The following is a 26,836-nucleotide window of genomic DNA, read 5'->3' as shown; positions in this document are numbered from 1 at the left end:
CTAATGAATAAGAAAGAAGCTGGAATATCTGTTTGTTTTTATACGACTCATCGTTCAAATCCTATAAAAATTCATGTTCAATATACGACAAAGTTCATAGCAATATCTTTCCTTCACATTGTCATTTTCTTTATTATTCTACTCGATCACAAAATTAAAATACAATTTACGATTTTACAACAGATCACTGAACAATTTCCAGAGAGTAACAATCTAGTACCCACTAATCAATCTGTCAGAACAAGTCAAAGTCTTTAGTTTAGTAAGGGTGTAATAAACCGGTTTACTACACCTTGTACTTTCCGAGGTTCTTTTCAGTAACAACTCGATTTTCAAGTAATCACTCGACCAAAACAGCACGACCGAACCGGTCAAGTACTAAATTACTAGGTTTCTCTACTAAAAACTCGACGCATGCAAACAAAGCACAACCAGTAAACAGAGTTAAAGAAGTCACTTGCACTGAGTAGAGTATGACCGAATTCTGAAACAAAACTTGGGATTATAAGCCTCCATTTGAAGAAAATGTATGGATAAATATTAGTGTTGGAAATGGCGTGTTTATAGAAGCTTATTACTGAAAAAGGATTATGTAATTCTTTTCTCTTTTAATTCTATAACCTTCAATAGGTAAATATTATTTTAAAGATGAAGATGAGGTTAATGAAATGCTGTGTAAAATTGCCGGGAATTCTCTAACAAATCATGATAAATATTTATTAAAATATACGTTCTTTAAAAACATTAGCAGAATTCGAAATAATTGTCGGATATTGGATCGTTACTTTAAATTTTGAGACTTTAAACTTAATTTTTTTTAAGGTTTTTAATTTTTGAGATTTTCCTGTTTAACCTTAAAATGATATTCTCCAACACGTCACTACATTTTTATAGATTTATAGAAATATTCATATTTTTTTTTATATTTCCTACCTTCTACTTTTGGAATATATCCTAGAAAGATAAATCTTTTATGAGTGACAGAGAGCGTGCACGCACACACACACACACACACAAAACACCCACACGCACATTGATATGAATAAAGACCAACATATTCTAAATATTAAAAATGCAGGAGTGAATACAATCCTACATCAATTGTATTACCGTTATGCTATTTATAATAATTCAAACAATGCACAGTTACAATGCATGGTTTTCATAATACCTGTCATGAATTAATTATAATTATTGGTTTGTCTAACAAATAGTTTGATACTCTGTACATGTGATATTGACACTGCGGTTAGGGAATACAGACGTTCTACGCGATCGTTAATAACGTATGGTATGTTAATATATTATTTCTGACAGTTGAATACTATTTTTAATTATATTAGTTTGCGGTTATGTATTTTATGTTTTCAGTTAAATATGCATTTTTTACATATAATTAACATAAAGCAATATTTATTTTTTTTTCATTGTATGGGATAACAATCTTTCAAGAGATTATTTACTTTTATCTCTAGTGTACCTGCAGTACTCATAAATAAATTTACGTTATAATAATTTTATCAAGCAGGGTGAATTAAATTTTAATAATTTTAAGTTCCTTGAGTTTTAAGATATAATAAATTTTTTGTAAAATATATTTCTCAAATTATATAACATTTAATTATTTTATTTATCGCTGTAATACAGATTGTATCAGAACATTAAATTCGTTGAGAATGAAAATAATATTTGGTCGTTTCGAAAGTAAATGTTTAGTTTTATCTATACGAAATATTAAATAGTTTTGTTTATAAGGATCTATATCAATAGAATTTTGTGCAGTTAACAGTAAAACACAAAACCGGTCGACTACAGTTTACCTGAGTCTCATCAAATTTAGAATCATTAAAATTGCTTTTGCATTATTATCCTATGGTTTTATAAAATGGATAATTTTATGGTAAATCATTTTTAATAAATTATAGTACTTGTTAATTTTGACGCGTAATGTAATTACCCTGGTTATTTATAATGTATTTCTACTTAAATCATCTGTTTATAAACTGCGATCAGGTGAACTCTCATATTACATTTCAAATCTAACCACAAAATCTTGTTCTGATTTCGACATTCCCTAAGATTTTTACTTTCCTCGTAACCGCAGTTGTAGACTGATGCTGCAAGAAGGAAAGTATGGTAATCGGTCAATAAATGGGATATGGGGTTTTTTGCATTTCTCAACGTTTCATGAACCAAGAATCCCCAGGAAAAAAGTGAGAGTAATGTTCATACATAAGTGCTTATGTACGCGGGTTAAAGCCTATTAAGTTTTGACTGAACCAACCGATTTTGATGAAATTTTTTTCAGACACTCGTCTACAAAAAAAAACGTATTGGAAAAATTTATTGGTAAAGTTTTTGAGTCAATATTTCTAGAAGGTGGGATAGATAGTTTTTTTGTAAGTAATTTTTTCAAAATTTTACAAACATAACTCCATTTTATATTAAAATACATGCATGGATGCTTACCATTTTTAAATAAACATTGTCCCAATTTTCCTCCCTTCATGGAAACTCGAAAACACCTACCTTTTTATTTATTGCATATTTTTTTTACCGAATTTTTTGACGTCTTCCTAGTCATAGTAGTAGTGTAAGTGATTAGAAAAAAAATAGAATGGGGGTAATATTGGGGGTGGGTGAGCCAATCAAAGTTTAAAAAAATAGATTTTTTTTTAACTTTTAATAATAATATTACAATTTCATGATAATTAACTCCCCACCCATAAATAATAAATCTTAGGTAACTATTTATTGGTTGTACATTTTCAATGAAATTTTTTTGTTTCTTCCATTTAACATTGTAAACGCAGAAAAATCAAAACCCTTTCTTGGAAGGAGATTTTGGAGGTGGGGAAGTAGAAAAAATACCGACTTTTTTATTTTTTAAACTTTTTTTGTTTATTTAATCATATAATGATAATTTTACAATTAAACTTCATTATGAATTACAACCATCTCAAAAAATAAATCTTAGGTATCATTTTTTATTATTCCACTACATAAGAATAAATAACCAATGCTAGGAAAGTATTAAAACTTTGTTGTAGCTTTTTTATGCAAGCATAATTGGTAGAAAATACCAAAATAATTTCTTGAAAAAATTGCATATTATACCCAAATGTTTGTTAAAACACCATTATAATACCATGTATAAAAAAAAATCTGATGTGGACATAACATGACTTCCTTGTACGCCTATTTAATTACATATACACATTTTTTGCTGCACTTCATTTAAACTTATTTGATTTGAAAGTGAGATACGATCCCCCAATTCTTTAATAAAGTGGACAGCACATAATTGCATTGTGTTGGTCACCACATTGCATCACATTTTTTTTGGTGTTCGTATCAGCATTTTGTATTAGTTTATATATTAATTTTGTTTCACGTTGCTCAAGTAGTTATGTGGTGTTAGTAAGAACGTGTCGGATCCGTAACCATGCATACATCGATTTGAATTCGACTTCATATACATAGAATTTAATTAAATAATATTAAAAATTAATAAAATCCACCTTACCAGCACACTGAGATAAGCTCTTAAATTTTCGGCTACTTGAAAGCCACCATCAGGAGTTAAAAATATTGCATTAAAGGCAGACATTAAAAAATCATAGGTTAACATGCATAAACCGTTATATCCGTCCAATCCTAAACCAGAACTAGGCTTAGTCATGAGTCTTTATTCATTTTAACCGATGATTTTTTAATGTTTGACTTTAATGTAATATTTTTAACTCCTGATGATGGCTTTCAAGTAAGCTGAAAAATCTAGAGTTGATCTCAATGTGCTGAAAAGGTGAATATTATTAATTGTTAATATTATTTAATTAATTAACATAACAGCGGAAACATATTCGAGAAATTAATTCTCATGCACAAACATATTTTTTTTAACTTGTTTTTTTAGTTTAAATATATTGATTTATCAATTATTAACATCTGTACGAATTTTTGAATTAAAATGAAAAGTAAATAAAATTTTATTTCACTCATAACTTCTAATTTTTTTCATATTTTTTTTCAGTCGGAGGTTAATAAATATTAATACATCAATATATTTAATTTAAAAAATGTAAAAATAAAAAAACAAATTGAAGTCGGATTCGAACCGACGTGACTTCCCCTTGTAAGTTCCAAACTTATCATTAATTAAAATTTTATTTGGCTATAACCAATGAACCAATGAAAATAAGTACCACTTATGATATATCGTTGAAAACTCTCAATGAAAGATGATTGATTACTGAGTTAAGAAAAAGTCCAAAATCCAATATTTTTGGATTTGGGGTTTTTCTTGACACTTTTGGTTCAGTCGATTGCAGTCAAAAGTGGAGGTGCAGAACTAGATATGACAACAGTCCTAAATCCAAAATTTCAACATTCTACGGGCAATCGTTTTTTACTTATGCGAGATATATACGTACGTACGTACAGACGTCACGCCGAAACTAGTTGAAATGGGTTTAGGCAAGGTCAAAATGGATATTTCCGTTGAAATCTGATAACAGAAAATTTCGCGACTACAGTAGTACTTCCTTTACCTCGTACAAAGAAGTAAAAAGAGTAAAGGGTTCCATTTTTTTTAGAGCTTTGTCGTACTAAAAGTTACGGTAATAAAAAAGTAAAAGATACATCACCAGAATATCTCTTGGCACCTTCGGTGTCGTTTTTTACAATTTATTTCCTAGTGATACTGAAAATAGAAGGTAAGTGAATATTGCAGGGATTACCCTTTAATCTGTTTTTTTTTTTTTTTTTTTTTATTGACTGGTTAGGCGGGGATAATAATGTGTACTAAAATATTACTGAAAATAGTTCTAAAATTTTAATAAAAAAGTAAGAATGATCAGCGTAAGTAGATTTCTCACTCATTGTTGCGGATTGCCATGCGTAATTTACCTACTCTCTGTTAGACTTCCAAAATGTGTTGGAAAATGTGTTTTCAGTGTTTCGTTTCTCAACGTATCGGCTGGCTATCATTACTTACTGAAAACAGATATATTTCTATTTTTTTGTCTCCTAAACATAATTAAGGGTCAAAGATATTACAGTGGTTATTTATTAAAACAAAATTAAGAAAAATGTGGACTGTAATTCTGATGTAGAAATTATCTAATCGATAAAATTTAGTTGTAATTTACATATCATGTATATATTGCTTATTTTATGTTTTTATATATTTTATATTCTTTATAGTATTATTTTCATATCGAAATGAATTAACAATAATTTAGAGAAGGTGGTTGCAGGGAGAGGATATACGAATATTACGTAGTAGCCGACCTATGAACCTTCAACTTATGTTAGTACATCATTTTCACAATTTATAGCAATTCTTAGTGATCCAAAATTATGCTATTATGTTATGTTATGCAGAAAAAAAGTGTGTAATTTTTTAATATACAAATGGTAGTACGACAGGTAAGAATAGGGTCTATTCATGTACTCTAATATATATATATATATATATATATATATATATATATATATGTATATGTATATATTCATGTATTCACTCTAATATGAACCAACTTTGCTCTAAAAATATTTCATACGAACACAAAGATTATGATTTTTAAATACTTTTGTTTTTATAATGAAATTTTTACTTCCTTGTATGAAGTAAAGGAAGTATCAACGTTAAAAATTTCGGTTTTCAGGTTTCCACGGAAATATCCATTTTGACCATTCCTGAATCCATTTTGACTAGTTTCGGCGTGACGTCTGTATGTATGTACGTATGTAAATGCTGAAATTTTGTATTTAGAACTGTTATAACACCTAGGTGCACCTCCCCTTCTGATTGCAATCGACTGGACCAAACGTGTCAAGAAAAGCCAAAAAAAAAAAATAGGATTTTGGACTTTTTCTTAACTACAGTAATCATCCCTCACTGACAGCTTTTCAACGATATATCATAAGTGGTACGTACTTTCATTAGTTTCAGAGTTATAGCCAAATAAAATTTTAATTAATGAATTACTTGGATCTTACAAGGGAAAGGAACATCGGTTCGAATGCGACTTCATTTCATTTTTTTTAAATTTAAATTTATTGATTTATTTGAATAGTTTATTAACCTCTGATTGTAAAATATATTTCATTAAATAATAATCCAATAAAACAATGAAAAAAAAAATCAGATTAGTGAAATAAAATTTTATGTGTATTTGTAATTTAATACGCGTACAAGAAAGTCATATGGCTGGCCTCCGCGGCACGAGTGGTAGCATCTTAGCCTTTCATCCGGAGGTCCTGGGTTCGAATCCCGGACAGCATAGCATTTTCACACAAACTATAAATCAATCATCTTCTCCTCTGAAGCAATACCTAACGGTGGTTTTGGAGATCAAACAAAAAAACCGTACAGTAATTATTTCTTTCACTCAAACTTTGTTATTGATAACACAAAAGATGAACAAAAAATCCTTAAAATTCAATTCTTCACTCCATTTTTTCAATAATGTGCGTTTTATCAAGTTTTGAATTTAGTAGAAAAAAATACCTTTAAATTTTTATTTCCGAGAAAGTGTCGTGTCCAGAAAAGAGAGACTATCCACGTCAAGGTCAAGGTTTCATCCAAATTCATAACATTCTTTGAGCTAAGTTTTTAATGTTAGAATTTAAATAAATTTATGGCGTAATTTGAGTGATCATCTCATTATATTGATGAAATTGTAGCAGTTTAAGCAATTGCTTTGGAAGTATTATGTCATGTTACTGCATTATATCGCATATTCTTTCTTGGAAATATTACTGTTGGTAGATCTTATGTAAATAAAGAACATCCTGAATGTTTATATTTGTCCGAGTTTTGACATCTCCTCAGTCTCTATTCATTTTGTGACCCGAATAATACAAAATTTCTGTAAATGAAGATGGATATTTGTCAAGTATTTTTTTTTTTTTACGGTCAGGAAAGTGTTAACGTGCATCAACAATGCAATTCAGTTTTGATGACTTTTTAGGGGTAACTGAATCTATTTTTTCCCCATTTATTTTCTTTTTTATTGCTTCAAGAAGTGAAGAGATATATATTATTAAGATTCTGTAACTCGAAGTTGGTTTGATTTTTATAAAATTTTACTCGCACGTCTTTATCAGCGAATTAAAAAATTAACGTTATAAAAAACTAACGTAATATTGTTGAAAGATATTTTTGATATAAAATTGGTCAAAGAATGGGAATTTTATCAAATCCAATTGAATTTCTTTTAAAATTATTTTTCTCTATAGGGTTGTCTATAAATTGCGTGACGCTAATTTTACTACTTTTTTTACTTTTCCTATCTCCTTCTTGACAAACCTTGACATTTCTCAGAACTCCTGCCTAATAATTCTAGGGCGATAAATCTAACCACTGCCTCCTAAAAAATAATTTAAAGGATTAATAATAATAAATTGAATAATAGAATAATTGAAATAAATTAATTTAAGATCAAAACACGTTAAACATGAATAATATTAAAGCGTGGAAAACCGATTTATTAGATGTGATTAATAATATTTTTGTATAGAAAACATGTGAAGAATAACAACTGATAAATAATTGATACAGATTTTACTTTATTTATTGAATATCTAAGAAAATACAAAAAAATCGATTAAAAGTTTTAGTATAATTTTATTTTATTGAAATCATTTTTGTTTACTACAAAAAGTATAAAATTCATACAAGTATATGTCGTTGTTTAAAAAATGAACTTGAACATTTTTTTTCATGGAAAAAATAAAACGTACATACTCATTCAGAATATAGGCTTTAACATTTTCTTATCGAATTAAGACTCCTTGCCCCACCTTTGTAACAAACATGATGGAATTCCGAAGGTAGAGCGTCGTAAGGTTTACGATTCGTTATCGAAATTGAATAGTTTTTTAGTTTATTTTCGTAGTGTTAGTACACTTGTAATCCTAAAAAAAAAAGTAAAATAACGTTTCGGATTGTTTTCAATTCACCTTTTGACTTTTTATCGTTGATAAAAATTTTTTTTCTTGATGAGGCGTTAGCACAACGGGATTAGTTTTTAACCTTTATCATTTCGGTAGGGGTTAATTTTTGAATTATTTTCGTAAAACTGTTTGTTTTCAAAAACATTTTAACTGAACTTTTATAAAAATGAATGAAAGCATATTGCAAAATATTTCGATAGCTCTTTATAAAATAAAACGTTAAATGATGTAAGAGCCTGCATGTAAAATATTCCATATATTAGATTTTAAACTTAAGCAAACGGTGGGAAATTTCTGCAACTTTCTTGGCAGCATTTTTACTATTAAACTTAGAGAATTAAAAATGAAAATTAGTGTTGTTTACCTTACTTGTGTACTATATTTCTGTATTCGTCTATATTAACGTGTACGGAATGTGCTTATTTGAAAATAAAAATATATGATGATGCTAAAAACAAAAACAACAACAAATTTGAAATGCTGTTGTGTAAGTAAACCAAAGTAAATATAAATTATTTAAAACTTTATTAATCTCATAATCTTTAGTTTCAAAGTTTACTTCAAGAAGCCCTGAAGATTGTTTGAACTTCTCTTACGGAAGACGTGAAACTAAATTTATGTTTTAAACTTAAGTAAAAATGAAGTTTTAAATACAACCAATAAATAAACATTTTAAATATACTAATTTTCTTTTGTTTTACTTATTCTTTTAAAGAAATACTTGAATGAAGGTTTACTGCATGTGTAATATTGAGATAAATAGCGAAAAAACTATCCGATTTGGTAGTCAATCTTTAAACCTAGAAGTCAGCAACAAACCTGAAAAAAGAAGGTGTTACTTACTTAGCTTAGAAATAAATGCTCTCCTTATACATGAAACTGATACAAACGAGCTCAACTCGTTATTTAGGACTGATATAAACAAATCCGACTTCTTAGGACGGTTGTATCCTTTAGCTCAGTGAAACTTTATCAGCTCAGTATATCCCAATATTATTAAAATAAACATTCAATGTCGGGAAGATTTATAACATTAAAATACTTGCAATTAGTTTGTTTATTTGTACGTTGTTCTTCGTTATTTCTCTTATAAATCCTGACGCCTTGTTTTTTCGGAAGTCTGATTACACGTACACAAAAAATTTGTTGAAGGCGGCTGTGACTACCACGCAGTAGAGGTTTTACTATCCCAACGTTGAGGAAAAAAGGCTTATGTACATCAGCTCGAAATATAAGTGAAATGGATTGTAATTGAGTATTTAATTATACGTGAAAAAAGAAGAACAAATTTTATTATTTTTATAGGGGAATTCTGTTTGTTTAAATTGTTGTTTTTACAGCAGAGAAAAATAAAAAACTGATGTATACATACATCCGGTAACGCTTTGTTTTGGAGTTACTAGTGAAGTATTTCGCTCTGATCTCTGCTCCAAGAATTAAATTAAATTCTTTGGACCCAAATTAAGGGACAGATTGCAGATTTACTGGTTTTCTCTACATTTTTTATCATTAAAAATTCGAATTAACAGATAATAAGCAGAAAAGTTTTGTAAAGCGCAAAAAACTGTATATATATAATTTTCCTCTCCTTTTCCTTCCCCCATCTCTCTTTCCCTTATTTCCTTTCCCCTTTTATTTTTCCATTTTACATTTCCTTTTCCTATTATTCCTTTTTCAATTCTCCCCTTCTTCCCTTTTACCTTTATCGATTTTTCCCTATTTCCTTTTTCCAATTTTTCCCTTTCTCCGTATTTCCCCGCGCCGAAATCAGTCCATTAATTTTTTAGCCTATAGCGGACACACATATCGGAAACATTGAAATAGAATCGTAAACTTTATTAGTATAGCGTGTTTTTTAAAAAAAAAAACATGTTTTTACCTGTCACAGGTGTGACATCTTAGATATTTAAATAGCAGGTATATAAAAACACGAGCGCATTCGAATGGAACGATGCGTCAAAATTTCAAAGCAATCGGTGAAGAACTTTCGGAAATTTAAAATTTTGAACAAACGAACATTTTCATTTTTATTTATGTAGATAATAAATATATTTTAGACTTAAATATTTATATATATATATTTAAGTCTAAAATGTATTTATTTTAAAAGTAATTATAGATAAAGGTAACAAATATCATCCTAAATGTACCTTCATAATATTAAACGAAGATATAGTTTCTCTTTGGAGTACCCACAGAAACCTTAAAAAACATTTTCTGATTAATACTTACCTCTGAATCTGAAAATTGGTGAACGAAGTCCAAATCTATGTACAACGTTCTCAATGCGACTTCTCACGTACGCATAATTTCTTCAATATCCAAAAATGTTTGGTGTGTCTTATTGTAAACCGAAGTTGCCTGTAAACATCATTTAAAATAAACTGAAGATGCTTATCAAAACTAAAACTTCTAGAAAATATAATTCCCTTCACAAACACAACCATACGTAACATATAATCACCAATGAAATAAGCAGCTAGAGATAGTAAGAACTCTGCCTAGACGCAAACAACAATACTTTTTTTTGTTTTGTTCAGCCCCCGGGACCACCGTTAGATATTGCTTCAGAGGATGAGGTGAATGATTTGTTGTGTGTGTGAAAATGCCATGCCTGACCGGGATTCGAACCTGCGATCTGCGGATGAAAGGCCGAGACGCTATCACTCGCGCCTCGGAGGCCGGAAAACAACAATACCTGTTTTTGGATTTAAATACAATTTTTTTATACCACACCAAGCCAAAGAGATGGAGTTAGAGTCGTTTCTCACAACCAGATGATTATACATAGAATAATTATCATACATACAATATCTATCAAATATCATGCTTGAGGAAGTAAATTCCTCAAGCATTTGCTTTCTGCTCATTAGATATAATCCAACCTATCCCAATAACTTATTAGAGAACCAGAGTAAGCTATGTTCTTTTAATAATACAACGATATCATACGCTTCCGACTAAGGATTTTTTCAAATATTAATAATTTTCTGCTTTCAACAAAATGGCGTCTGTGATTCATCATTTCTTTTATCATCACAGATCTAGTCAATAATTATTCGTCACTTTATTAATGAAAAGCGGCTCTATAATTTTGTATTTATCATGATTCAAAATCACATTCATACAAAATTATGGTACAACACATTAGCATAATCTTGTAGTCCGTTAATATATACTGCAATAATATTACAGTATTACAATTATAATATACTCTTTTAAGAATGAGCTACATAATAATTTGTTGAAATTAAAAGAAAAATCAATTTAATTATTTCAACATAAGTATTCTAGTTCTTAAATTGAAATATGTAAGAAGAACTCAGATAATAATAGTAATAGCAATTTGATAAATCACTTTTTTAAATTCATTTTTACTGTGTACCACATTAAAAGTCATCGGACGCTACATATTTATGAAATAAAACGCGTAGAGGTACAATTTATCTTAATGCTGAAAACATACTCTATAAATGTTTCTGTGTATATATTCTTCGGCTTAGAAGATGAAAAATTCCAAATGAGATGTCAAAATCCAGGAAGCTATATTACTATAAGACATTCTGTTATCCTAATAGTAGAGAAATATTGTTAAATAAAGATTGAAATACACCATTTTGATATATTGAAAATCATTATACTTAAAAAATTACCAATCGATATTGTACTAAAAAATGTAAAGTTTTATTGAAATGGAATTCTAATGTAGTTTTCATCGTTACTGCGTATTACGTAAAGAAATATATTTTTCTATTCATGAACTTATATAGGTTCATAAATTTTAACTTCTTTCATATGTACTGTTGGAACGAGAAATAAGTTGAACGTTAGGGTTATGAATTTGGACGAACTGTTCGGGAGTTGTCCGCAGAGTGCAGCCGTGCTGGTTTTGGAGTCGGGGGTAGGATTTGAACGTTCGTGCGCGGCGTCGGCGTCCACGTGTCGATGCGTCGTCAGTACAGCCGCGGCTCTCGTAGCGTTATCACGGATCACCCCTACTTAACATTCTTCTATAGAATTCATCACGAATATTTACAAATACGTCAATTTAGTTAGACAGCAGGTAACGATTCCAAGTATTCATCAGTTGTATGTTGTGTGTGTGTGTGTGTGTGTGTGTGTGTGTGTGTGTGTGTGTGTGTTTGTATATGCATATGGGTAATTTAAAAGGATTGCAACACTATATTAAATGTTTTGCAATGTGTATAAAATAAAGTTTGCAGATGAAATAGATTTAAATAATTTTTCTTGTAGATTTTTTTTCAATCAGTTAATGCACTGGTAATAAATTTGATAATTCTTGATAAAGAAAAAATGTAGAGAGTACAGTGGTAGGTCTTAACGAATGTGTAAAAGTTAATTAAATAATTAGGCAATAGCTACAATTGATTGTTATTTTCTTTTCTTTTTTTGTAAGTTCCTACTTTATCGTCGGTTCAGCTATTTTAAATACGTGCATTTATATTTATTAATTTTTCATGTTAACAAATGAAGGTTATTATATGATAATTAACGAATTCATTTCACATGAAATTTATTGTTCATACATAATTATATTTACGATTTTAACTCATTTAAAAATATAGCCTCTTGAATAAAAAATCTTATTAAACCTACGCAAAGTAATTTTATTTGATGTCTAAATTTATAATATTTTTTATTTAATACCACTATCAATTTCCTTTATTTTCGATGATCAATCGAATTGAATTCGAAATTCATTTAATTTTTTACTGATTACATCTAAATAATGTATTAAAGATACAAGTATACTGTATGGACTATATATCAAAATAGTAATCAAACTGGAGGAAAAAATTCAAGTAAAATATAAAACGATTTTAGCTAAAAAAATTTTGCTGAACGAATTAATGAAATTGTGTATGAAAATTTAACTGTGTACCATTCCTTTTAATATAACAATATATAGTTTATTTCTTATAATTATCCTCCCCCCCCCCCCAAAAAAAAAAAAAATAAAATATTGCACCATCAACGAATTAACAAAATTAAGTTTGATCGATAACAATTTGTTGTATTTTTTCAAAAATACAGTATCTATAAAACTACAGTAGTAATTTACAAGTTTTAAAACAGAGGACAACTTAATTTTTCAAATTCAAGTTTATAATAAATTAATAATTTTTTTAGCTACCATAAAGTAATATAGTTTATAAGTAGTAGTTTTATAACTTGACTGTAGCTGAGAGAGAGTCATGCAATACAGGCGTTTGTGCAGTACGAGGCACTTGCATACCTCCGAGAGCTAAACTTAGTTGCAATAAAATCTGTAATCTAAAAACGCAAATAATCAGAAAAAATAAAAAGATATATAACACTGATCTGCTTTACGTTTTATTTTTTTTTCAAAACAGATGGACCGGAATCTTAAAAAAAATCGAAAATCAAAATTAAAGTTCTTTAATTTGTTTCTTATGAATATTTTCACTAAAATGCTTTAATTAATGTTTCACAAACAAGAAACAGAGCCATTTAAAATGCCGAAACGTTTCTTCGAAATTTTTATCAATTTATTTATTCATTATTTACGATAAAGGATTTTTCTACCACGCATTGTCGATAAGTAAATTTAAAAAAAAAGATTTTTCAATAAAATTTTACTCACAAATATACTGTAGTTTAAATTTTCTAGAGTTATGGTTTTTAAGGCAGTTTTTTAAGACGAAAATGCAATCTTCTTATCCATTAAATTAGTTTATTTTTTGCTCTGGTGTATTTTTCTTCTGAAGAAATTTAAAATTATCTTGGATTTTTAGTTGTATTTTATTTATTCTTTTTTGTATTTAATTTGTTTTGTTTTTAATCGCCTTCCACTAAGAAGGATGTTATCCATTATATTAGAATGTTTTGTTGTAGTTTTACATATTTAAATTAAGTAGGCCATTTTTTTAACGAAAATAACATTGTCGGCAATGACTGTTTGAAGATGTCCATTTTTATTTTGATATCGTTGCATATTATGGAATTATTACAGTGTAACGATTTAAAAAGTGATATTACTCTGACATTCAAGATAATTTTGTACGGAAACTCAACAAATTATTTAGATAATTAGAGTAGAAACAATACATTTCAACATTTTAGAGTTTTAGTTCACACTCATAGTAACTATATATCGTTTACCTGCACGCATTCGCTTTTTATATATCGAAGTTTTTGGTCTTTGCCTTTCCTTCGAAAGTTTTTTTATATGGGCCGAGTTTTTATAGCTAACTATTTTTTTATAGCTAGCTACATATATCAAAATTTTAATTAAACTAAAAAATTGTAAAATAAATTATACTTTTAAATAATGAAATGATTTAAAAAGCAATATCACGCTAAATATTAGAAAATATTATTTTTATTTTTATTTTTTTATTTCTGCTTTTTGAATTCGGCACCAAATGTCTCTGAATTCAAAAAACTAAAATTTTAAAAGAATTCATATAATATTACTTATATCGTTATATTATTTTTTTGAAAATTAAAAAAAAAATGTTTTACTTATTTTATTTTTTTTTTTTTCACTGAAATCGTCATTAAAATAATTATTGTCTTTAAAATGTATTATTTTTCACGCTATTTATCTCAGTATTACGGTTATGATACTTTAAAGAGATATATATCATCTAAACTTCAAAACCGACACTAATCAGTTATTTTCCCTTAGATTAGTGATGAAATTGTAAAATAAAATAAATTCTTTTTGGTAAACCTCATCAGGACCATTTTTTCGATATATGCAAGATCGAATTTAGCGTTAATCTATAATAAATCATAATTGTTTACTCTACTATCGCAGTTATTAATAAAATTGTAACGGATTAATCATTATTTCAGACGTAAATCGGTATTATCGCATCCAGGATATTGACGGTGAGATTGCTCTTATTATTAGATTGTTGCTATTTAAAAATTGCAAATATTTAAATTTCTGTCTTAAATTAACATAATTAGATAATGAAACTCTATTTGAAATATTTTCAATAAACTGGCTACTTTGTTGTTCGATGCTTCATCAGTTATTGTATTTTCTTAGTTGCAATTCAAACTTTTAAAACGTAAATACGCAGTTAAAATAAGCTTACCTATAACAACTAAGCGCTCTTAAAACAAGTAATATAAGAGATGAACAGCCGAACCCCGTAGGAGAAGTCACCCGCCTTGTGACGCTTCCGGTCGGCACCCGCTCCCCCGGTCATTGCCCTGATGGGCTTTAACGGAAGAAAATAAGATATGAACACAAATATTTTAATACTTAGCTTTCTTTCAAGTCCAAAATTTCAGAAGTGAATTAGAATTTGTAGCGTAATGAGAAAATACAAAGCCATTTTAGTAACCTTCGGTGTAGATATTAACGTTTTGTTGGACGAAGTACTAACAGCATTCATCCCTTGAGTAACATTGACCATGAAATGAAGCGGCTTTTACTTCATTTCCACAGGGTGTTAAAGAGCTCGAGGATAATGGCTTAGCGATTAACTTAATTGTTTTTTTTTAATAGTTAGTTAAGTTCTAAAATTCTAGGTTTAGAATTACAGAAGTCTCAGGAAATATCCCCGGTGAACTATTTTTAAAACGTATTAATTTTAAAAGAGTTCCTAACTAAAAGGTATACTATATACTTATAAAAATATGATATTCACCCTAGTCTCCTTCGTTAATTGTAGTCATTATAGTAATTAATATTCATGGAATCCACAGCCGGGTTGGACTGAAAGCGGCTGGGTTCTGAATTCTGTTTTTATGAAATTAATTTGTTTTACGGTAAAGAAATGCAATAATTATTTAATCTGTAGATATTTATTTTATGTGTTCGGAAATTACTACATAGTTTTTTTTCATGTTTTTACATTGTTTCTTTTCCAGTTAGAGCGGCGGTTTATTTTCCTGGAGATTTTTATAACAAAATAATTGGACAAATTTATTACCACGTTGTTGAATCCGTGTTTACGTGCATTGTGCAAGTGTGTGAACTTTATACATACTAATAAATAATTTTGAATACATTCTGTTAATTTTGTTTCTAAATTAGGAGAAACCCATTCTCTTAAAAAAAAAAGAAATAAATTTCAATTATTTAAATAAAATATATTAAAAATGATGCTTCTTAACTTAATGTCTAAACTGTTATCTGTGTAAATTATTAAACTGAAATTTTTTTTTAAAAATTCAACTTTGTTTCAAAATATTTCTTGATGGCTTTAGTAGATTCAGAACTCTTTAAAAAATTTCAGCTTTTAAACTAAAATAATATGATAACTTAATGAAAATTATATTTTTTTTAAATTATGAATTAGTTTTTAATGCATCTAAGGTTTATTATTTAAATTTTTTTGGGATAGAAAACCTATAAAACAATATTTTCAGTGATTTCTAAATTTTTTCAGAGAAAGTAAAAAAAAAATTAGTTTTTTTCCGAAATAAATGTATCAGTACGTTGAATTTATTGCAAATAAAATCTTTTAGAATTGATTTTTTTTCCGTGAAATTTGTCAAAATAAAGGAAAAATAACATAAAATAAATATTAGAAACAGAAGAAAGTTTAAAATATTTCATCGTGATTTTCTTAAATTAATGAAATAGTTTCTCTGCATTTTCTTTTTCATTTGACAGAAAAAGCATGCTTTCTTGTTTACTGATGTAGACCGACCTGTTAATAATACGTGAAATTCATACATAAACTACTGAATGTTATGGTGCATCAAAACAGATATAACCAGCTGAATTCACTGCTTTTACATAATGTTCACTAGTGCATTTTGCACTTGCAGTATGTATATAAAATGTAATATGTAAATTGTAACATCCATCAAAGTAATGTGTTTCAGATTTGAATAAAATATAAAAATAAGTATTGAAATTAAAATGGCTTTTAAAATAAATTCTGTTTACTTAAAAGTTTTAAAAAATATATATAAATATAATCGTTTTCATAAATATAATTTAAACTGGAACATTTTTTTAAATTGCAAGCCAAACTTATACCTACAAGCTACAATTAGATAAGATATAATTATTAATAAGGAAAAAATGTAGGGCCAATTGTAATGAAAAAATATAAATTACAAATGTTGACTTTTATTTAGGATTTAGGATTATTACTTATTATTAGGATTTCTACTTCATTACTGGCTGAAATTTATCAATTCTTATGTTATTTTTAATTTACTGTTAATTTCTAGAATGTATTTAATATATGTGTTGCAAATGAAACTCGTTTATAATTTGATTATTGTGATGAAATTTACTTTGTGTTTCTAATCTGCAAATCCGTTTGTACGTATAACTTTAGATACAAAAAATAATTAGTAGTTTTTTAGTTCATTAGTATTATATCACAAAATTAAAAAAAAAAAACTTAATTAAAGATCTGTATCAACAATAAAGAATTGAATAGAATTATTTTATACAAGTAAATGTTACAAACAATAGCTATTTGTTGTTGAATTCCGAATATAAATATCCTTCTCCTTGTATTTTGCATGATAATTTGATAAGGTTGCATAGTTCCATGTGTCAGTTATTTTTTTTAACCAATATCTGTTCTAATAAATACCTTCACAACGAATTTAAGAATAACTTATTTCCATAATCATTAGTTTTATACACTTGAAAATAAGAAATATGTATCGCTATATTAAGAAAATTCAACCTATGGAAAAACTGGTATGCAAAGATGCTAGATGCTAACATCCGCAATGAATTAGGAATGTATGGCGCTATTAGAATTTCTGATATAGTAACTTGATAATACTTGAGGAAAATAGATCGAAGGACGGAGATGAAGAACACATGTAAATCCCGTAACACAAAATCTATAACTTAGGCTCTATATATATATATATGTATTTTTTAATTTTATTTTTTAATAAAACAGCGATAAATTTCAATTTTAATCACAAATATCTGTTGCCTTATTTTAACTGAACTAAATTATACATATGTTGTAAAAAAAGCAAAGAAAACCCTCCGAGTTCGTTCCTTGAGTTCGGTCGGAAATGTAATATGCATTTTAAATACCGAAATATAATAAATGTTCAATTTAAACATCTTTAGAATCTTTAAAAGGTTCGAAATAGGAAAAGAAGGCGGATGCAGTGTAGAGGCACTATCACATAAGTCTCTGTGCCGTCAAAACTCATTACGAAGTGGGATTATTTTTTCACGCATTAATTACTCTAATGCACTGATTGTCTGAAGAAGTACATAAAATGTACCCTTCCAATCACACAAAGGGTGATTTTCTTGTGAACTGACTGCATAAATACAATGCATTCCCGCAATTAATAAATGCGAACATCAAAAGTGATTAATCTAGCAACGACGGAATACCTTATAAGTAAATAACCTTACCTTTAACAGAATAAAACAAAGAGACTAATCTTTATTAATTCAAAATTTAGGTTTTCCAATTTAAATCACTTTACCGTCTTATTTCAATATAGTTTTACTAAAAGAATATCAAATCCTAATCGGTACTTTTTGAGACAGTGTATGTAATTTTTTATGCATGATTTTTTTTTATCAAACGTTAGGTTATGTTCTAAATTTATAGTCGAAAATAATATATTATTTATAATACACGTTGCAAAGTAAAGATAGAGGTCTGTTACTATATTACAATTATTTTTATTTTTAATAAATATTAATTAAAACCTTTACCTGATGTCTATCTAAGTTTGAATTATAAATGTTATGTTAAAAGAAATTTTAGGAATCGAGTAAGTCTATTTTACGCTTTGATTTTATATTATTTATCTGTATGTTTTTTTAATGAAAACGATTTTAAATATCCTCAAAAAGGTGCGTAGCCTAGAACTAATAGTATAGATTGCTGATAATTATACTTAGTATTTAGAGTTGCTTGTTTATTAAAATTCTCATTCAGAATATAGAAATACTGAGTTAGGCTACTGTTTTTAGATCAAACTATTTTAAACTAGTTAGTATTTTATTTTGTTCGCAGTCTAAAGATAATAAATAATTATTATAAATTTTATGGATTTTTTTTTTACGTTAGATTATCGATAATTGTAATGTATTCATACATCATAGTAGAGACGTAGAAGGTTTATTTATAGTTTTACTCAATATTTGTTTTAAATATATGAATTTTTGAAAACATTTGTTAGAGTTAACTGTTTTATTAATTAATTAATTGTATTTATTAACTATTTTTATAATTTGTTAAAAAAGTAATAATTATTAATCGTGTTGTAATGATTAATTGTTACTGATATTTAATTAGATACAGTTATTAGTAAAAAAAATTATAACATTTTTCTATATAAACATACGTTTTATATATTGATCTCATAAAATATTCTGGCGGAGCAGGAGGTTGTTACAAAATTTTGTCGTAAATGCACTTCACATTGCCCGAATATCTGTTAAACCTATGCATGTCTATTTCCAAAATATACGCAAATTCGTAAAAGTTTTAGAGTAGTAAGAATATTTACTTACAAGGTTCTGAGTTAGACAGTAAACTGGAGCTTTCTTACAACCGGGGATGGCTTTGCAGCACTGGAATGTCCACGGAAAATTAGAGAATATGATGTAACAATGCTTACGGCTGAAGTCACGTTTGAATTTTAGTAGTTCATCGCAGTTAAATAAAGTTGAATGTAGTTTAATTTAGACCTTATGGCATATATCGACGGTTAATTACCTCGTTGATGAAATATTTTATGAAAAAATTCTTTACACATATATAAAAAAAAGGATTTTTTTTAATTTTAGGGATTAAAATTAAGAAATTTTAACGAGTCAAATTTCAATTCATCCAGTTAAATTACGAAATTAATGTTGTTTTAAAAGGTATTTATACTTTCTGTTTTTTACATTACCCTGTTTTTGCGTTTCAGTTTTTAGTTATAAAGGGTAATGAAGATTACACTTTAGTTATAAAACAAGGGGAAAATATAGTTATCATGTAAAAAATTCCCTTCGTTTTATTTTTAGACTCCGGGAGTCATAAACTGTCGAGATTTGTAAAAAGTGGTAAATTTTGTTCGCATGTATCTTGTTTATTTGGAGTAACAACTCAAAATTGGCAAACCATAAATTTTGCAATTTTGCGCAATTACGTTTTTAAATAGACATTGATGATATTAAAATTTGGTGTTTGGGTCTCAAAATAGTGAGCATATAGTGAGCAATAGTGAGCATTTGCCTAGAAAATAAGCAACATTTAACTTTTTTTTTAAATCATGAAATGCTTAATAAATAGAACTAAATTAATTTTATTAATACGGAAAATATAAATATTTCACTTTCAACTGCATTTTTGTGATTAATTTTATCTTTTTTCTCTATTCCAAAAAATAAATATATTTTTAATTTTTATCGCTGTTTGTTCTTCCACATATAAATTTTTAATTTACATCATTATCCTGTCTTTTTATTGACCGGAAGCTCACTATTACAATTTGAAACATCATTATTAGAAAAAAATGTTTTTAACGAAAAGAAACTACCTTGCATTCAAGAGAGTAGAACGCTATAATTTTGTTTTTCAAAGATATAATTTATTTACATTGTTACTTATAATTACTGGTTATATTATTTCGTTCGGATCGCTATTAGTCTAAATCTATCAATTAATAATTTATATATTTTAAAAATCAATAATGAAACATTATTTATAATATATTACACGTTTATTTGAAAGTACCTGTACATAAATCTTACCTAAACCGTTATTATCATAAATATAATTGCAGTTACGACGATTATCGTCTCCTATGTTATAAAACGTTTTCTTTCGTAAAGCTTTTAAAGGAAGAACAAATAAAGTGTAGTTAGCCCAAATCTCTCCCGCCTAAGCTCAGAAAACCTGAGAAAAATGAGAGTAAAGGACAAAAAGAAATAAATAAAATAAAGTGCAGTTACCGTTTACACGCGCAAAATATTTATAATTACTTTTAAAATTTATTTCTAGCCGTGTAATAATCTTAAGTGGATTTAATTAAATTGCTCTCTGTTATTTATTTTTTTATTTTATTTTAATAACAATAAAAATGCTGTGTATGAACACAGTTGGATTTAATTACGAAAGTAAGATTTACTCAGATGGTTTTTCTGAAAATTCCTAGAATGTTTAGAACCAAATGTAATAAATTTAGAATGAAAAACGATTAATCCATCTACTCATACCTTTTAATAATATTTCTATTTATTATGTATTTATGGTATAGATATTTCGTTGTACATGTACGGATCCTGAACCTTTCATTTATTTTAGCCGACAGACAAGTTAAAAATTAATTATCATTACGGTAGTCTGGAAACTGATTTAACTGGTTTTTTGATAGAAATTTGCTTCTTAAATAATATATTTTTTTTAACATTAAAATTCACGCATATGTCAAAAAACTGATCTAAAAATTGCCCATTAAACAGATCTTTTGGCAAGAAAACAGACTTCGTGTTTGTAACGGAAAAACGGTACAATGATTACTTAAAATGAATTCATTACATTTATTATTATTATTATTATTTTTATTATTATTGAGACGAATGATGTAGAAAAACTGTTTTGTTCATCATTTGTATTCATTTGTAAAGTTATTTTTATCTTGAATTTCTGCGGAGAACAATAAATATATATGACTTGAATACATACTCGTATTAGCTGTTTTTATAAAGGATTTTTGTCATTGACATTTTTCAAAATATGGAACGAAATTGATGTACCGTCAATAAAAAATGCATATTTGCTGTTGTGAACTTACTATAAAACACCAAGAATATTTATGAGCAACAGTATCGTGAACGTTGTATTTAGTATAAACCTAGGCAATTCAGAGATTCATGCTGCACAAATTAGTAGTTTGTGTTAGAAAAATTAACACCCTTTATTTACGATGTATAAATCATAATTTAGGATTTGTAATATTATATTCTATGTTCTACATAACTGCAGTAAGATTTTTAATACAAAGATACAGAATTTAGACAAAATTTAAGATTAAAACAAAATCTTAAACCTGTAACCTTATTTGATCTTTTCCATTTGTATTTATTTTTTCTTCTGTTTAACATTTTTACGTAATTTTACATAGTTTAAACGTTACTTATTATGCAAAATTATTACCCGTCGTTATAAGTTAAAATGGATAAATTAATAATAAAAATTAAAAGGTTATTAATTATTGTAATAATACCAGATATGAATTAAGATATAAAGTTAAATTCATAATAATAAGAATCAGGTTGATCTGTGTCTTAACAGATGTACAAAAATTTTATTACGCTTATAGTTCTAATTATCTGGGTACTACTTGGAAAAGACGTTTGAAATATGACCAACACAATAACAACTAATTTTGTCGAGGTTTATTTTAGATTTTTAAGATTTTAACAGGTTTATAAAATATATACTTTTTACACATTATTTATTACGCGTTAGTACAGTCGGATATCGAATACGATTGTTATAAATTTTGTGTTAATTAAGATCGTATGTAATACATCTCGACTGATTTATTACATTGAAAGCTCAGAATATTTATAATTTATTTCGTGTATGAAAAATCCCTTTTTCATTTATCTATAAAAATAATGATCGTTTTGAATCTTTTGTCTGGTGATTATTTTATATGTTTGTTAAGAATTTTAAATGTATTATCTTTTGTACTTCAAGTAATTTTTAAATAATTTAATTTGTAAATAACTTCTTCATTCGGATGAAATATTAATTATTCTTATTTTAAGAATTTTGCTGGACTGTGCCAACTCCCATCAACCGGGCAGAAGTCTATGACATTATTTCCGAGTTACTAATGATGGTTTGGTAATTTTTTCAAAAATAATTCAATTATTTCATTATTTTTTTACGCTACAAGTATGTAATTTTATATTGTGTGATATGTTTCAATTATTAATTTTTTATTGTGTTAATTAAAACATTCTTTTTGTAATTATATGAAGATAAAAATTATGTTTTAACACAAGTGATTGAACACTAGCGCTTAAAAATATAACCGGCATAAAGAATTACAATCGATTGTGTTTTTCTACCTACACATACTTTCTCCTCTTATTATTTAATTGATCTAGTTATCGTATTAAAACAATTAATTTTCGCTTTGCAAATTGTTCCCTTTTATTTAAATAATAAAACACATTAGATAGCTACATTAGATAATTTTATTTGTCATTCTTGGGGCTTAACAGTTTTGTAAACTTTTCTTGTTTTTGTTTATTAATGAAAATAAAAATAATTTTTATTCTAAATTTTAAACATGTCATTGCATTATTGTCATGCGTTTATCTATAAGTCTATTACTAATCTATAACAGGCTGTTGCCTGTTTTTTTTAACAATGAAGCATAATTTTTAATTTTAAAACTTTGTAGGTAATTTTAATTCTTTTAACAAATATCTTCCACGTCTGAAACCTCGGTAACTTTGTTATCTGTAAAAATAAACAGCAGTTTTATTTATTTTAATCGCTGTTATCATCTATATGAACAACAATTCTCCAAAAATTGAACTAAAACTGGAATAAATATTGTCTTATTTAAGACACCGCATACCTGAAATTAAAACAATATATCTTTCATTAATGTTTTTTTTTTAATTTCCTTTGTTTCATGTAATTTGTTATCCTATACTAAAATATTTTCCTATACAAAGAATTATAGGTTTATAACAATAATACATAATGGGTTGTTTTTGGCAGCTTTTACAAGTACAATCCTGGCAAATTTCCAGAAAAAAAATCATTTTATACATGAAAATGAACTAAATGACGTAATCGATCGCAACAAGTGGATACATTTTCAATAAATTCTAAAATTAAACAGTCAATTATCTATCGTCATTCTTTTTTCGTAACAGCTTTCATAAAAGTCTCAAGAAATGTCTTGTTAAAAATAATTTTTCGTTTTGTAAAATTATTCGTAAGTAAACCTAATTCATATTAGTTTTCCTACATTCCTTTGAGTATGCTTTTGGTTTTAAACTGTTTTTACTCTGTAATTAAAGTAAAAGACGTGTTTACTTTGTGGTTTAAAACCTATTTTAAACTAATAGTGAAATTTTACGCAAGTTGTAACTTTGTTAAAAAAAAATGCTGTTAACAGTTTTTTTTTTTTACATTTCTCTTATCTGTTCTTAGCAAGTACAGAAACCAAACATAATACTCGGTCATCTATGAAAAATTATTCTTAATTTAAATATTTTATAACAGTAAGCATATAAACCTCGTAAATCATGTTTACCGTTTGTGCATTCTTATTTAGATTATTATAACGACAGTTAATCCTTGTACTGCTACAATTTTTTTTGTTAATAAATTAATTAATATTATTAAATTCGTTATAATATAATACATTTTTTGTTAAGTTCTATATAATGATGATTACCAGTGTGATAAATAGTTTTGAAATTGGAATGCTACTAGCAAAGGTAACTTATAAACAGTTTACAATTTTAGTTTGCATTATGCTGTTTCTTAAACCTAGGAGGAATAAGTTCGTTGAGCAAAAAAAAACTCAGATTATTTTTCGATTTCAGAATATCCTATTTCCAGGAAAATAAAAATTGGCAATACAAACAAAAACGTTAACCATAGCTTTAGTATAAAAGCAATCTTTACCATTTTTTTTTTTTTCTAATATTATTTTTAACACTTTCATTTTTATTTATTTATTTCTTCAATTCTGTATCTCTGTTTAACATAGACTGAATGCTAATCTGACCTCAATTTCCAATTAAGTACTATCAGGTAAATTTTATTAATGTTTTTTATACCCAGTTAAATTATATAAAAACATTATAATTAACGTAATGTAATTATAAAAAATTACATTTTTTCTTCTGTGCCTCTGACCTGCTTGCGAACAGTTTGAATATTCCCGTTTAAACCGTTAGCTTTTGCCGTTTTCCTATCTAAAATACTTTACTTTCATCTATTTTCTGTACAAAAAGCTTTCTTCCATTATTTTTTCCATAAGCAATACAATGGAAATCGTATCCAATTTTTTTAAATAAAATTAATGTATTAAAGCGGTGTAGGCTTCCCATCCATCAAAACTATATGACCACGTATGTTGACGAGAATAAGCAGATATTTAAAATAGTTATAAGGAGTTTAATAAACAACGGAAATAAATTGGTAGCTCATGTTAAGAGAAGGAGTAATCAAATTAAGTTAAGCGAAATAATCATGAAGAGGGAGATGAACAGAATGATAGATACTTACATATTTTAGATAAAGAAGTATATTAATAAATGGATTTCACAGGTTCAAGAAGATTGAAGAAGGATCACTTGACCTTGTGATCATGCAGGATATATATTAGAATGTTACTTGCCAGTACTCTACTTTTCTGATGTCAGAAAAAGTATCTTTCCCGAAATAATAGAAAGAGCAAATTTGACACGGTTGTCATTTGTGCAAATAGGAATGGATGAGAAAATATTTTTCAGATTTTCCACTATAATTCCATAATTTTTAATTTCCTAAAAATAAACAGTACACGTATTTTTTTTACATGGTTTTACATTTGTTTAATTTACCGATGTCTTAACATTCCAGACCCTTTGTAACAAAATAAACACGATTAAAAGTGATCTAACTGGAAATCAACTTTACTTTCATAATGTATCTTAAAAACCATTAGAATGTTTTATTAAGTTAAGATAGAATTTTTTTTTTTTTTAATCTTGTTCAACGATCTTGTTTTTTGTGTTATTTATTTTACCCGTTGATTGATTGTTAAAAAAATTTTCACTTCATTTCCTCTTGTTTTAAATTTCACCTGTATCTTTAAATATCTTTTTGATGTTTCTTAATTTAATCTTTCCTATAAATTTCAATCGTACTTTTATAATTTAAATAAATTTATCTGTGTAATATAGATGACAATTAATAGTAAATAGTGATGGAATTGTGAAAATTTAATTAGAATGTATAAATTAAAAAATTTCATGAAGAAAGATTCAACTAAGAAATTAAAATTTTTTTCACGATTTACATTTAATATAGAATTTTATTAAAAAGTTTTCTATGTTTAATTATATTCTTAGTAGAAGATAATTTTGGTAGTTTTGATTTCCTTTTTTTGAGGGCTTGCATCATTTACTAATATTGTTCAAAATTTAATCAAATGTTTTCCTAACACAATCAGATTATTGAAATTTAAGCAATAAAAATAAATCGTAAAGAAATACCATAGCTAAGTAATCTTAAGTAATAATGGATATTACTCTTGATTTAATAATTTAAACATATATAATTTTCATATTTATGGCATTTTTTTCAAATTAAGGGATCCTTCTGTTTTTGCTTTTAGAAAGACAAAGATAGAAAGATTTCTTTATCTTTGCAGATTAATTAAATCGTAATTTAATGGTATAAGCTATAACTTTAGTGTAATAAATATTAAGATACGAGTTTTAATCAAATCCGGACCCTTATTTTATCATGTTGGTTGCAACTTTTCATTAAGGTGTTTAATAACAATTGGTGAACTCATTACTTAACTTTTTGTAGTTTTTCATAATAAAGATGAAACTGCAAAGGAGAAATCTCCAACCATTTATTATATGCGATGCGCTTAGCACATTTTATTGGTTTTTATTTGAAAAAATGTAAAAAATAAAATCCTTAAACCTGATAACATTCAACTGTTACAAAGAGGTCTTTTATTCTTATCCTTATCGTGTCTATGTATCAATAAGATTTTTACGTTTTGTTGGGAAAAATTAACGATTTTGTTCAATAACGAACGAAACGTTGGAACAGTTTAACATGTTAAAAATTATTAACAAATCGCTTTTAAATTGTAAGTTTTTCTTCCACAAGATCCTTTCGAAGTTAATTTTACAATATATTAATTTTTCTCGTTAATTTTC

At 27.0% G+C, this 26,836-nt stretch overlaps 1 protein-coding gene across 2 annotated transcripts in view; it reads left to right on the top strand.

The window, feature by feature from the left end:
- Positions 1-26,836, top strand: part of LOC142318210 (EGFR adapter protein-like) — a 1,091,782-nt gene that overhangs the window by 455,544 nt on the left and 609,402 nt on the right. Inside the window, exon 1 of one of the 2 annotated variants that reach the window (XM_075354775.1) lies at positions 11,941-12,025. The exons of the other annotated variant lie outside the window; for it this stretch is intronic. The gene's annotated coding sequence lies outside the window, so the exon portion shown is untranslated. Of the gene's footprint in view, positions 1-11,940; positions 12,026-26,836 lie in introns of those variants that run through there. 2 annotated transcript variants of the gene reach the window in all.

The sequence above is a fragment of the Lycorma delicatula genome, chromosome 1 (genome assembly GCF_047948215.1).
Source record: "Lycorma delicatula isolate Av1 chromosome 1, ASM4794821v1, whole genome shotgun sequence".
Taxonomy (NCBI): Eukaryota; Metazoa; Arthropoda; class Insecta; order Hemiptera; family Fulgoridae; genus Lycorma; species Lycorma delicatula.
The sequence above is the reverse complement of the archived record's forward strand: the minus strand, read 5'-3'. Positions and strand labels throughout refer to the sequence as shown.